General features: G+C 33.0%; 1 protein-coding gene across 3 annotated transcripts in view; it reads left to right on the top strand.

The window, feature by feature from the left end:
• The first annotated feature begins 1,491 nt into the window (after positions 1–1,491).
• nemy (cytochrome b561 family member no extended memory) overlaps positions 1,492–15,431 on the top strand; it is a 286,552-nt gene continuing 272,612 nt past the window's right edge. For all 3 annotated transcript variants that reach the window (XM_072532339.1, XM_072532338.1, XM_072532340.1), the window contains exon 1: positions 1,492–1,627. The gene's annotated coding sequence lies outside the window, so the exon portion shown is untranslated. The remainder of the gene's footprint in view (positions 1,628–15,431) is intronic.

The following is a 15,431-nucleotide window of genomic DNA, read 5'->3' as shown; positions in this document are numbered from 1 at the left end:
TTTTTTGTAGGCCTTCTCCCCCCCCTCTTCCCATTCTTTAGCATTTATTACGCAGCTACTTCGTTTTCTACCGGACTTTTGTTACCTGAAGTAAAATTTAATTAAAATATTAAACATCAAATAATATTAACAACATCATGTACTACAATCTTTGGTAACATTATATACAGTAGACTCCCTCTATAACGAGAACTGAAATGGCAGACTAATTACCTCGTTATAAGCCGATCTCGTTATATCAGACAACAATAATACTGTGCATACATATGAATATGTAGTTTTCTAAAACATTAACTTCCTATAGTGAAACCATTCGGAGGAATATAAGATGCTAATAAATATTGTTTGAATGGCGTTTTTGAAAAAAAGTTGTTTACTTTTATTGTCAATGAAATACATTAAAACAAAAAATCTGTACTTGCATTTTTCCCAACTACATAATGTATAAAGCCCATTTTCAAGGATAACATAAACTATTGCTTCTGCAATTTTAAGAATTCTGTCATTTTTGACTGCTTTAAATTGTACAGCATTATTCTATCTATCATATTTTCTAAAGATGTGAAACAGTTGTATTTATTGTAAAGAAGTTTATTGCGGGCGGTAGTTATATTTATTGCGGGGCCGTTTAAAAAGGTATTTATTTATAGCCACGTTCGGGCCAAAAACGTAACAAAACACATTTTCAATTTTATTTTCTCTCGTTATAACCAAATTTGCCTCGCTATAGCGGGTTATAGTTCAATAGAAATTTTACGGTACATCTAATGTACCTCGTTATAAGCGAAACCTCGTAATAGCCGTGTTCGTTATAGAGGGAGTATACTGTATTTTAAGGGGTTTTTACCCTAATATTTTGGTGGCTCAGGCATGGTAACCTGTATTTTTAACCTGATGATGGAATTGTTGTTCCGAAACCGTTCGTGTTTTTGATGTAGCCCTTTTAAGGGTTTTTATAAAATATACCCATTTACAAAGATTAACCTCTTTTTGTGATACGTGGTATACAGCCAGCTGCAGGAATTATTTTCCTTGTGGATTTTATTGATTATACTTTTAATCTCCCCTTCACTAGTCAGTTCTTTTATTATGCCATCATCCTCTATAAGGAAATTTGCATTATCATCTGTACTTTGCTCATTCACTAAAATGTCTCTTCCGTACACTCATCACTGTTTTTTTTTTACTCTTGAGTGTCCCATCTTCATTTCTTTATACCTTCTTATTATTCTCTTCCCATTTATTTTTTCCGTAGATCGAATTTTTGTACCCATGTGTATATATACAACATGGTTTAAAAAACAAAAATGTGCCAAATGAGAATTATAGAAAAAAGAGAGGAGCCCTCCATCTACTTAAAACCGAAAGTGCTCATTTCCAGCGAACCCTTTTTAAGAAAAGTTCACAATTTCCCTCGAAGATTTTCCCCTCGTAAAATCGGCAACAACGCAAGAAGCTACCTTCAGCTATCACACACCCCAGCCAGTAATGAATCCGGCATCAAGTTGGCGGGATACAGTTCTAGCGTTCGCGTTTTAAGTGGTGTAATAAAAAGTGTACAAAGTAGGCGTAGAACGATCGAGTAACGTGTGCCAGTCGAAAGGATGGAAACAATCGTGGTGTTCATGTAAGATTGCTTGATGTTTTGTTGCGCTTTTCATTCATAAAAAACGAGCGGGAGCTGAGGATACAATTACAGCGCAAATTAGTATAGTAGTTGCGCGTAAGGCGGGGAATCTTTGTTTTGGTTTTTCGATACTTCCGTTCTCTTGCTTTTTCATTGTGCATGGTTAAACTGTTTTGTTAATTAAAAAGGGAGAACTAGGGATGTGAGTCAAGCCACTCAACTTTGGTAAAGTTATTTCATTGGGTTTAAAAAGTATTAGTTAATATTTATTAATTTAATTTTTTTATTACCAAATACAATTTTATAAATAAAACACTAAAAATAGTGTTAAAGTTTACACATAAACTTACAACAATTGTATTGTCAATGTCAATTATAGTTTTCAAGTAAAGAATATTTTTTAAAATTATGTGTGACGACAAACGATGAGTTTTTACAACAAAATTATTTAGAATAAATGTGTTATTAAGATTAATATCTATGTTATCGTTCATAATATCAAAGGTTTCAATATTAATATTTTAGTTTGAATAATCTAATAAATGGTAATAGTAGTATATTTTTCTTAAAGTTTCTCCCTGTTTGTCCGATGTAGTTTTTTGTAATTCCCAAAGTTAATCTGTATGAACTTCCCTTTATGATTTTTTTCTTTAGTTATCTTCCTCTTTATTAACTTTTAACCCCCATTAAGGAAAATTAATTTTTGGATTATACGTTTCCTAGCAGTGAATATATAACCCTTTTTTAACTCTTACATTTTTCAATCAGTTCACATTTTAATATTACCTTCATTATGGATTATGATTTATGACCCTCAAAGGTTAAATTTGTCTCCTAAATAAATGGGTTGTGGATATCCCATTTTACGTATTGTAATAATTTTTAGAACATTTCTGTTGCTCCTATCATTTGTAACACACTTTCCTTCGTTCTCCTTTTTTGTTAAGTCCAATATTTGACTCCATATAATAATATATAAAAATATAATAAGTTTTATGAACTGATATCCGTTTCTCTCATTCGTTGAAAGGCTGATCAAGCATTTTCTATTCTCGCTCTTATTTCAATATATCAAACTCTTGGTCAATTATTGCTCATACAAAGAGCCAGTGTTATTCTTATCTATCATATATACCTATGATAAAATATAACACCTACAAGTTATTACGTGATGGGTTGTTGAAAGTGCTTTTATGCACTTCCGTTTTAATATTTTTTATTATATAGTTGGTCTAGCCATTACGGAATGAGTGTTTATTTTATATTATTTAAATATTTTGTAGTAGCATTTTGACGTTTCTGTTAGTTTATACAAAATGCCGTGGTATACTAATAGTTTATATTTCATTGGGTGATTGATCTCTTCAGCTATTTTGAAAGTATGAAACCTAGTTACTTAAATATTTCCTTATTTTCTTCCACCACGAGGTTTTTTAGTTCTTGTTATTTATACATTTGTGAACGTCATTTTCCCATTTTTGGAAACCTACAGATTGTCCAGTCCATCTAAGTAATCACATCTAAGTGTTTTTCTTACATACATTATTAATTATAAATCAAATCAAAAATAAATAAAATTATGCAATAATTCAAAATTCTCAGGGCTCATTTATCATATCAATTACCTACCTTTATTTCGTGGCTTCTAGTATTTCTCAGTTGCTTGCTTTATTCAGGATAAATAAGGAAAATAAATATAGTAGGTACATTTATGGAATACAAGTATGATGTCAAATTTTTCATATCAGTTCCGTCACTTAATATTGCCTGTAAGGTATCTTGTCATTTATATTGAAGTCTCTCCATGCAATATAAAGGTCACTCCAGTAAAATATGGCGAACACTGAGCACAATATCACATACGTAGCACTGTGGTTTTAATTCACTCTCCAGCAGATATTGTTAGGGGTGATGGTGATGTGGCCTATTCTCAAAGGAGATAGGATGGTCTGATGTATACGCTTATTTGGGGTTGATTTCCAAGGTAATATGGAATGTTTTACTTCTCGTAGTTTCGATGTTGATTGATTCCACTTGGTCTGCCAATCATTGATTATTAAGTTCTTGATTATAGGTTTTATATCTAGATGTGGACTGCTTCTGATTTCTACAGCTTCCGGACTCGAGATTGCTAGTTTTGCCAAGGAATCTACTTCTTCATTATCAGCAATTCCGATATTGGAAAGAATCCATATAAAGTTGACATTCATGTTCATAGTTTGCAGTTGGTTTAATGCTGATTTAATAAGTAGTAGGCTTGGACGGCTAGGATATAAGTTATTTAGGGCAATTACGGAACTTAAGGAATCGATAATAATGACAGGGTTTTTGATACTATTTTCTACCTCAAAATTTATTGTGTAAATGGATATTAATTTTGGGAGTTTCATTAATATTTTTGTTTTATTAGACATAAATGCTGCTGCCACTCCATATATAGTTTTAAATTCATCGGTATATATAAGATTATGGTTACTGTATGTCTTGAATTCTTGGAGGACATAATGATATAATGCTTTTGGATGGTTATCTGCTTTTTTATATATAGAGAGTTTGGTATTGATAGATGGGGTGGGATCAACCTTTGATTTTGTTATCTCCTTTTTAAACCAAATTTATTTAATTTTAATGTGAAATTTGCTCTAATTATTACTTCTAAAGAAAAACAAATTTTAATTACAAATATCCTGATGTTAATTTTACGGCCTAATTACACAAACTGTCCAAGTTCTCCAAGGACTTGGTCTCTTTTCGCCTTCCACCATTCTGCTATCACCGAATTAACCACACAACACACAACTTATAACACACTGCTTTCAAATGGACTGCTTGTCAAACGGACCCTAAAAAATACAATGGTCAAAACTTTCTCCTTCAATTTTACACTGACTCTCTATTCTCCTCCCATTGTCTTCCCATAGCTAATCACCCTATATTCATCCTCACCGTACCATTTTACTACAAAAAATCCCTAAAAACCCCAACTAATCGCTTCTTTGAATTTGTTATCCGAAACTGCTATTATCTCTGATAATACCCAACGCTTTGTTTATTTAAGCCTCAAATTTCCAGGACCTAGTATTAAAACGTCCGGATCTAATTACTTATACTCTTCTAAACAGTATTTAGCTAACCTTCTAGTGTTTATTAATATAAATTGTTCTTGTAACTTAAACCACCATAAAAGTCCACTCATCTTCGAACATTTCTTAAAGCTATATTATTATATTTACAAATTTATCATATACATGGCATTGAAAATGTATAGTCCGTTATCACACTTTTAGTTTAATCTTTATATCGATATCAAATTCTAATGTTTTATGTTTTCGCTGGCCTGAACCCTCAGGAATGAGGGAAGGTGGTCCAGTCGCAGTATCCATAGCTGAAATGGACCGGAGCAGGTAAGGGTCACGTCCCGTGGGCATATAGGTCGTATATACCCACAAGCTAAAGAGAAATACCTTTTTAAAATAGATGCAAATAAATGATACTAAAACTAAAAATCTGCAAATAAAGTGTTAATTAATCTTAGAACTAAGAATCTGCAAGAGAAAGTCGTTAATTATCACCTAAGACTGATTAAGCGAAAAGAAGTAAAAGTCCCAAAAAGTCGATTTCGTCCAAAATGTGATAGAAATGAGATCTAAAAATGTAGAAAAGTTATTTTCTATCTGAAAATATTTCAAAGTCCCTAAATAACTAAAACATTAGAGAATTATTTGTGGGAACTTATTATGTACCTGAAAGAAATAATTCATCTGAAATTATTCCAAGTCGCTGAAAGAAATAATAAGTTTCGTTCAGGAACTTTGAGAATCTGAAAGAGAAATAATTTTTACAAAAATTATTTTCTAAGATTATGTCTAAATTCACAGAAAAATAACAAATAAATAAATCTGAGAAATTATTCTAAGTTCGTTTATGGACTTAGGAAGAGAAACTCTTACTATCTGAAAGAGAAAAATAAAATAGCAATAATTGCGAAATTATTCCAAGTTAAAACTCCCTGAAAATACAAAATAAATCAAGTAAGAAAACTATTCTACGTTCTTAAATCGGCAATGAATATCTTACCAAAATTTAATTCGAAATAAAATATTTTACGGGAAATATTCTATGTCGAAAATGCTTAAGTAAATATAATTAAATCCAAATTGTACTAAGGCTCGCTAGAGAAAAATCCTGAAATCAAAGGATAGCGGTTAGGTGCAATAAAAAGAGCAAAGTTTCTGGGAACTAAATCAACCAGAAGGTCTCTAATACCAAGAAGGCTGGTTCTGCGGATCCCTGCCCAGACCAGAACGAATTTTTAGCCGTTGTGCACCTATATTTATATGAAATTAAGTAGGTCAAGTGAACCATGGCGCTTTGCCATTGAAGCTTGCACAACAGCCAATACTCAATTTCGGGCAATACCATTGGCTGCAATTATGGTTGCAATTTAACCAATCGTAAAGCCGGAATTGAGCTATTGGCGGCAATGTATATGAATGACGAGTGTATATGAACACAAATGATGTATCTCCGATATATTATTGAGTTACTAATGTTAGTATTTTATTTTTAGTGATTTTTCTTTTAATATTGATAACCAAATCCTACATGTATATTCTACCAAGAAATTTAAATCTTATTTTGCAATTTTTTTGATTTTTCTTTTTGTAATATTTGTTTCTTTAAGGACTATACATAAATCTTTCCATTGAATTTTATATTGATATTTACATGCGTGTTTACATTTTTCAGAGATATTTTCTATTTTCGATGTAAGATTGATGTTCTCGAGGTTTCATCTAAATAAAATTTTTGCAATCACAAGGTATTTTATAAGTGCAATCCCTTGTTCTTTGTTGTCGGTTGGTAGGTTTAGTTTTAGGTAAAATAGATCTTCACGTATTTTTTGTTTTATACATTTTTAAAATGCTCAATTGAGTTCTCATTTTTTTAACTATTCCTAATAATCCATATACTAGGAGATCCAATACTGGAAGATCATAAATTGTACAAATCGTAAATAAGTGTATTCTAGGGGTTGTTAGTTTTAGTATTTTTACGTTTATATAGCAAAAGTATTATTATTTTGTAAACTGGAGTATTTTTGCACTTTGATTTTTGTATATCATTTTAAGTTTTTAAATACATTTGATTTACTGATATTGTAACTTATTACTTACAAATTAGTATAAATAAGAATACATCAGGACACGCGCGAGTACGTGATTTTCTGCTATCGGGAGAGAAAACGAACCACCAGTGCAGTGCCGATCATGCGCTAGCGCACAAATGGCACAAAAATTTAACAGAATTATGAAAATCTTTGACAATAATAATAATAGCTTAAAGACACAATATTAAGAAATAATAACTGTTTTAAATTTCAAAAAACAAAATGGTTCCTAGCCGAGTTCCATCCGCTTCGATAGGCAGCGAATGTGTTAACTTCTGCTATAAATAACACACAAAACCGTCTTTTTGGAGGCATTTCCCGTGACGTGCGACCATTGTAATGTAAAGGTTTAACTTCTGCGTTTTTAGCCATATTTCAAATGCCTCATATTGGTTGCCAAAAATCAAAATCAAATTTTCATGTTATAGGTTTTGAAGACTGGTATCCAAAAATGTAAATTTCAGTACGACCAGTCAATAAAATAACCAAAAATGGCAAAAATCGCGTAAAGGTTATTTATTGAACAGTTTTATAGAAACTGGCTTCATTTGCGGTAAACACGAAAATTATATAAGAAAGCTACACCCTTTACCTTTAAAACACATTTTGATTGTTGTTAATAGGGCATTCTGATCAAAAGATATCGATTTTTTACCGTCGAGTTGATACAAATTTTATTTAACATTGATTTTGCGCGCGGAACTGGCATTCAAAATCGTTGGCCGTTTCATGCGTTCCTTCTGAGAGAACGGTTCATTCTACGCAAAAAGTGCCTATAAACATTTTTGTTCAAAATTACCTCAGCACATTTTTTTTTTAAACAATTTTTTCTACGATGTACAGATTCTTGGTAAATTGATTTTTTTTTTTTGGGTTTTTACTCCCCTATGAGGGAATTTTAGGGAGAAGCCCGAGGGTTAAAGTGGTATACTTTTTTGCATCTTTTTAAGGTCCCAAATTTAATATTCTCGGTAAAATTTAGCTTGTTCGTATAATTTTTAGAAGTCAAATCTCTGATGACTGGACTACACAGAGAATATTCTATATATTCCACATATTGTCCACATTCTAATAAATTATATATTAATATAATTCTACATTCAAAACAGTACATATTGAGATCAATTTAATCTAAAACCAAACCTAACAACTATCAGAAAAATAGAAAAATAAAAAAATAGAAAGAGAAAAAATGAGGAACTTAGACAGTCCACAGTAAAGTAGCCATTGAATTAAGTAGATAGCTGCAGAAGAGTTTGCTGTGGAACTCTGAGGACCTCATCACCTATTTTATATATAAATAACTAAAAAGCACCTGACAGAAAAAAAAACTAGAAACAAATTACCAAAAAAAAGACTATGTATTAGAGATCAATACTACTTAGTAATAGATTTAGGATAAGATTGTATAAGAAACAATAACTAATGAAAAAATGAGTAAAAATTTAGTGAGTTTAGATTTAGTGTCCGCAGTCATATAAACAAAAACAAACAACAACAACAACTATCAGTAAAAACAAAGGATTATATTAATGTTAATACCTTGTGAATACGAAAATATTTATTGAGGTGAAACTTCAAGAAAACAATTCAGCAATTAACTACGAATCATAAAGATTTTCCGTAAACACATAAAAATTCCAATAACCCAGATACTGTTTATTACTCGACACAATTGGAACTAATACCCACAAGCCATAAAAGAAGTTGCTGAAAATAAAAGAAGAAACAACTACTGCAAACATAATATCTGCCATAAACCGGTGTAAAAATTGTATTCCCCAAATTCGATTATAAAATATTCAACAACGGACGTTTGCCGTCCGTTGTTGAATAACGCACCGTTATTTCGACATAAATCCTGAAAACAAAGGTAAAAAAATGTGATATTATTTTTTGGTAACAAGAAATTCAAAAGAAAAAGAGACGGGAACTTATGACTTCTTCATAATTCTAAGTTAGATGTCTTAATGGGTTTATAATCGAGTTTTGGCTACGATTGTCGTGTTTCATGTCAAATTAAATTTTCAACTTAGGTGTAATATAGATCCGTCGAGAAAATGCTAATTGGAGAATACTTTGAAATTTAAATGTTTTGAGTAAGTACTTCACACTTTTCCAGATATTGATATTTATTATGTGTAATGTGTGTTAAGAGTCTGACAGATCACTATGTAAATCATTTAATACCGGCATTCAATAGCAAAAGTCGTCGTTCTAAGCCACAACTATTGAATGAAAAGTCCTAGACTTATCAATATCATCCTATATCCTCCGTTTACGACCACAGTTGGACATAAGTCTCCTCAAGTTTTTTCATTTATTTGTACCTTGTGTTGTTGCAACCCAACTCGTCGAAATTATTTTGCTGTCATCTGACCAGCGGTTGACCTCCATTCCAAAATCGTCCTTGTCGATCTCGCATCTTACTGATCTTCATCATCATCTTTGGCTCGACAATCCAAGGCAATGTTAAATAGGAGACAAGCCAGGGCATCCCCTTGTCTGAGTCCATCCTTTATCTCAAAGGGTCGAGAATTTTTTCCCTGTATCCTAACGCTGGCTTTTAAGTTCGACATTGTCATTCTCGTTAATCGGAGAAGTTTTTCTGGTATACCGAGCCGCTCAGTGGAAAAGTGGTATAACCGCATATAACTTAACTTTTGGTAAATACAGATTTTGCATGTTAACGAACTAAAAAATCTCAGTAATACTTATGGAGCCAGTTGTGATGGATTCTTGACAAGAATTTGTTCAAATTTATATGGGATACCGAATTACAATGATTGAAGTTCGTTGTTCCCATGTAATTAGATAATACTTCAAGAATACCATTTCACCAACAAACATTTGTGGCGAGTTTAGCAGAAAAGTGATATAACTCAATGAGTTACACCACTTTTCCACTCAAGAGCTTGTATGACACTGTACGTTTTTTGTTTGTATTATTGATTCTATTGAAAGTGTATGCAATTTTCTTTCAGTTTACCTTTCAGTTTAAAAATACGATAATTTTTGTAAAAGTTTATTTTATAATTTGAACAAAGAAGTTTCAAGGAAAATTACCTAACAGAAACAGAAATGAATATTGCTACTGAACAAACGTAAATAAGTATTTTAAGAAAATTCGTATTAAAAAACAATACATATTAATCTTCATCTTCTTCATAGTTAGACAAAGGTCCCACGTCAACAGCATCATCAACCGTTACTAAGTCAATGAAAAACTGGTGCTGAACAGGTGGAATTCACTGAAGAAGTTCTAGAATATCCTTCTTCTTTGCTGCAGTACTGGTCTGGGAGAATAATACAGTCGGTCCATTGACGAAGAGGTGCGGGGTCTTCCTTTTGCTGATTTCTTTAAATCCAAACTTTTAAATTGCTCAATGTTACTCAATGTTTCCTTGTATAAAATTACTTTGGGAGAATTACCTTTCGTTTTGTGACAGACTTTTCCAACGTTTGAGTTGACCAAAAATCATCTCGTTGCATTTCGTATACATAAAACTTATTTTTTCTTGCATTACGTATTATTCGTATCCAATCTTGTAGCGTGTATATTAAAGTTGGTTTTGCTGTCCTTTCAATGAGCGCAAAGTCCCTATCGTTGGGCAAGAACTAATAGCCAGACACCATAAATTTGTGATCTACTTTAGTGACACTATTGTTAATTTTTTCAACTATAGCATTCCAAATCAGTGACAACTTTATATTTCGATTTTGGCCCGTGCATGCGTCACTGTATGCAATGATGTATTTAGTGTCGGCACAGTGAAGTTCGATGTGTTTCATGAGGTACGGACCAATTTTTTAGAGATCCGCGGGACGCAATAGTTTCATCCCATCTGTACATGAACGCTTGGACGGTTGCAGTGTGGTGAATCCCAAAGTTAAACACGTACATGTTACGTTTATAATAAGCGACCGAGGTAGAGAGCTTAGGAAACGCCAGGGCTTTCTCGAGATCGAATGTGAAAACCACAGTATCTTCTGAATATTTTGACAGTTCTGTGTCTTCTTGCAAAGACATTCTTGCTTTTTCAGCTTTTCGCAAATGCAGCTTGTGTTTCGTTTCCAGAGATTTTTTTATTGGTCCATTAAGTAAAACTTCAACTTAAAGTTTGTACTTATTGCAACGTGCACACGTGTCCTTCCTAGGTGCGTGGAAAAGACAAATTAAATTCTTTGTTGAACACGTCGCTGTAGATGTGCTCTTTAACCACTTTTTCTAGGGGCATACCTTTTTCTTTGCAGTACCGTAGATATAGATTGTAGAGTTTGCTAATGTTGAGCTCAGGACTTAAGTATTTTCTGTTTGGGTTATGAGCCCTAGTGTAATGACAATGACTATCATATCGAGGAAATAGTTCATTATGTTCCCTAATAATATTTAGAGCGTCATATGATGTTTTGTTAGCACACAGGTTTTTTCCACGGAGATCTTCGCCCTGAGGCTTACCCAGTTCCTATTTTTTTAAGAGCCTTCGAAGTCTCCCGTTTGAGATATTAAAAGTATCCAAAAAGTATTTCTAAGTACTTTTTAGTCGTTAATCTGATGCAGTTGTCGTGAATCAGGTAAAAACCATACAATACAATACGATTAGAAGAACCTCACTGTTCACGACAGCGACAATCGTAGAACTACCGACAGCGCACGGGTCAGGCACGATGACGGGTGGTGTTATGAGTTATACCACTATTCCACAGAGCGCGCGGCATTTCGTTGAAAAGAAAAATAATACACCGTTATTATCTCACTAACCTTGAATATTTGAATTATACCACTTCTCTATGGAACACATTGCACCACTAGGTACCCACAACTGATATATCTCAAAAATTCAAATTTTGTGAGATACCACTTTTCCTCTGAGCGGCTCCTAACTCACGCATTGATTGGTAAGGTGCTGTTCTCTTGACACTGTCGTATGCAGCCGTGAAGTCGACGAATAGGTGATTGGTTTCAATGTTAAATTCCAATGTTTTCTCATAAGATTTTTGTTATTGAATGAATCTGGTCAATTGTTGATTTTTGTGGAGTAAATCCGACCTGGTATTTTCCAACTATGACAACTGTGTAAACTTGTAGCCTTTCGTAGAGAATATTTGCTAGTATTTTGTAAGCAGTTGTTAACAGGGTTATACCCCTGTAGTTGTCACACTGGAGCTGATCGCTTTTTTCATGTAACGGGCATATCACGCCTTGAGACCATTCACAGGGCATGGTCTCATTCTACTGAGACATAACTACAGAGTTGTGACTCAGAACAGTCGTAGTTCTGAGTCACAACTCTTGTATGAAAAGTCCTAGACTTATCACCATTATATGTTTACGACCACAGTTGGACATAGGTCTCCCCAAAGTTTTCATTTATTTGTACCTTGTGTTGTTGCAACCCAACTCGTTGAGATTATTTTGCTGTCATGTCCTTCAAAAATCGTCCTTGTCAATCTCGCATCCCGTCCATCATACATGTTTACATACCTATTTACCTTATTAACATCCCCCACGTATCTCCTCGTTTCTTACTCTTTCTCTCAGTATTAGACCAATTTTTCTTTGGAATATTTCTAGCTGTCTCACTATTTTTTGGCAAGGGTAAGAGTTTCGGCTCGGTGTGTAATCACTGACAAGACACACTGGCCGAACGCCCTTCTTTCAATGTTTATAGGCACTTTCGATTTAAAAATGTATCTTAATTTGCATAGACAGCAGAATACAGTAGAACATGTGTAATTATCTCTTATAATTTTCACTTTCTGTCTCAAATATAAATTTGTGAGTAAGTTCGATTTCTTTTTATCCAATCATGATGAGACTTATTTAACAAGATTTATAAAAACAGTATAATTCCTGAAGAATGGCTAAGATCAACGTTTGTCCTTCTTCCCAAGAAGGCACATGCTAAGCAGTGCAGTGATCATCGCACGATCAGTCTAATGAGTCATACCTTGTAAAATATTCCTCAAAATAATTCACAATAGAATTTACAGAAAATTGGAAGAAGATATCGGAGAAACTCAGTTTGGATTCTGGGAGGGATATGGGACTCGCGAAGCATTATTTGCCTTTAACATCTGGACACAGAGGTGTTTGGATGTGAATCAAGATGTATTTGCTTATTTCATTGATTACAACAAGGCGTTTGATAACGTCAAGCATGGCCAACTTTTAGAGATCTTAGAAGCTAAACAGTTAGACACTCGCGATATAAGAATAATATCTACTCTGTATTATAATCAGAAGGCAGTCGCACACATCGAAAATAGCACAACAAATGAAATTCAAATTAAAAAAGGAGTTAGACAAGGATGTGTGCTGTCACCAATGCTATTTAATCTCTATTCGGAAGAAATTATGAAGAAAGCATTGGAGGAAGAAGAGATTGGGATAAAAGTTAACGGCCAACCAATTAATAATATTAGATACGCAGATGATACGGTTTTAATGGCGGATACAGTAGAAGACCTGCAAGAAATTTTAAACAAGGTAGTCGCAGCTAGTGAAGAGAAAGGGTTAACAATGAACGTCAAGAAGACGAAATTCATGATTATTTCAAAAAAACAACGATTGAATGCAAACCTGTACATTCACAATAACGAAATCGAACGGGTGCACAAATATAAATATTTGGGAACAAGCGTTAATAACAACAATGACATCACAGAAGAAATAAAAACTAGAATTGGAAAGGCTCGAGCTGCTTTTGTTATTATGAAGGACATTCTGGGAGGTTATGACATTAACCTAAACCTGAAAATGAGATTGGTTAGATGCTACATCTTCTCGATACAGCTGTACGGAGTAGAGAATTGGACTTTAAACAAGAGCAATACCGATAAACTAGAGGCATTCGAAATGTGGATATATAGAAGAATTTTGAAAATACCTTGGACAAAATAACAAATAGTGTAGTTCTTCGAAGAATGAACAAAGAACGGGAGCTGTTGATCACCATCAAGAGAAGAAAGTTGGAATATCTTGGTCATGTGATGAGAGGGAAAAAGTACCGATTGCTCCAGTTAATTATCCAATAGATTCAGAACAAACGAAGCGTGGAGAGACGACGTATATCTTGGCTGCACAATTTAAGAGACTGGTTCCAGTGCACATCTAACTGCTGATCTAACTGGAGCAGTATTTGACGAATTGTTGCTATCCATTCTTATATATAAATCCATATAAATTGCTCCATATCAATTAAGTGATTTATATTAATAAATAATTTATTATTGTACATTTGAACAGATAAATGGGGTAGGCGGCGCCTACCTTGCCTATCCCGACGGGTTGCCCCTGCAGCTATACCTCGTATACCTTTTAAAACCTGTCAAAAAATTGTATTAAATTTTTACGTAAAATCGAAGATTTTTTTCAGATTGACTGATTAATCAAGAAAACAATAATTTCATGTTTGTTTACATATTATAAAGTAAAATGTCAAAGATTTGATCATAAAATTTTTCTACATCTTATCTGCTTTCAGGAAACAAATTTGTTATATATTTGGTTTAACTTCTTAAGTATTTATATGAATAAATATAAATGAATATTACCTGAGTAAATATCTAAAATTAGTATGACCCTTCTGTTACATTTTTCGTTTACAGTCAAAAAAATTTCTCATATTTTCTTTTCATATCTTTCTTACCTTTCATTATAAAATTTCAACGTTCCTACCCGAGCGGTACCATAATATAGCACCCTTAAGTAATATAAATAAGTCAACAAAATATTAACCTCCGTTGCCACCTAATTTTCCCGACATGAAATATGGCAGTCTTGGTTTTAAAAATGTACACGATATTTTTAGTTTACTCCCCTTCAAAGACCACTACATCTAAATTTGTTCTTATTTGTTTTCCTTTTGAGACATTGCCGGGTTTGAACTGTTCCATACAGCGAGGAAGTTAAAAGTAAACGCAACAGCTGCATCATAGAAATTCGCTAGACGGGAAAATACCGACGGCTATAAAAATATGCACATAAAATATAGATTAACTAGTAGATTTACTGGGATTAAACTAAAATTTTAATTGAAAGTACGTTATATTTAACATCTTCGTGTCTGAAAATACTAATTAACTTATTTTGTTTGGTTACTTGGAAATAGTTAAAACTCTTCTTTGGTCTATTCGAACATTATTGAGAATTTCAAAACTATTTGAAATTTTCTTAAATATTGTAATTCTTAATTTTTAATTTTAATTAACCAGTTATGTGGGCTAGATGATTTGTTCCGGTATTAACTGAACGAGAAAGAAAGATCAGAGTCCATTTTTGACTGAAATTGAGATTTTGGCGCCATATTTACACTTTCTAGGGAACTAATCCAAGTCTGGCTTCATTTACACACTAAAGATCACAATCTACGTGCAGAAGATAATAAAGAGAAAGGATATAAGCTCACAGAGAATACCTATCAGGTAACTCACGCTGATGGCGCTAATGGACTACCTTACCAAGTTCTGATGTCACAATGGCTTAGAAAACCTTTCCAAACATTTCTAATTCGTAAGTATTTGTCCCATAAGAAGTTGAAAATATTAGTTTTTTAATTGTTTGAATAGTAAATAAGGACTCTCGGTTATGAACATTAATTGTGTGTGATTATTATTATAAATGATTGAATT

The sequence above is a fragment of the Diabrotica undecimpunctata genome, chromosome 5, assembly GCF_040954645.1.
Source record: "Diabrotica undecimpunctata isolate CICGRU chromosome 5, icDiaUnde3, whole genome shotgun sequence".
Taxonomy (NCBI): Eukaryota; Metazoa; Arthropoda; class Insecta; order Coleoptera; family Chrysomelidae; genus Diabrotica; species Diabrotica undecimpunctata.
Note: the sequence above shows the minus strand (reverse complement) of the source record. Positions and strands in the feature narration are given on the sequence as shown.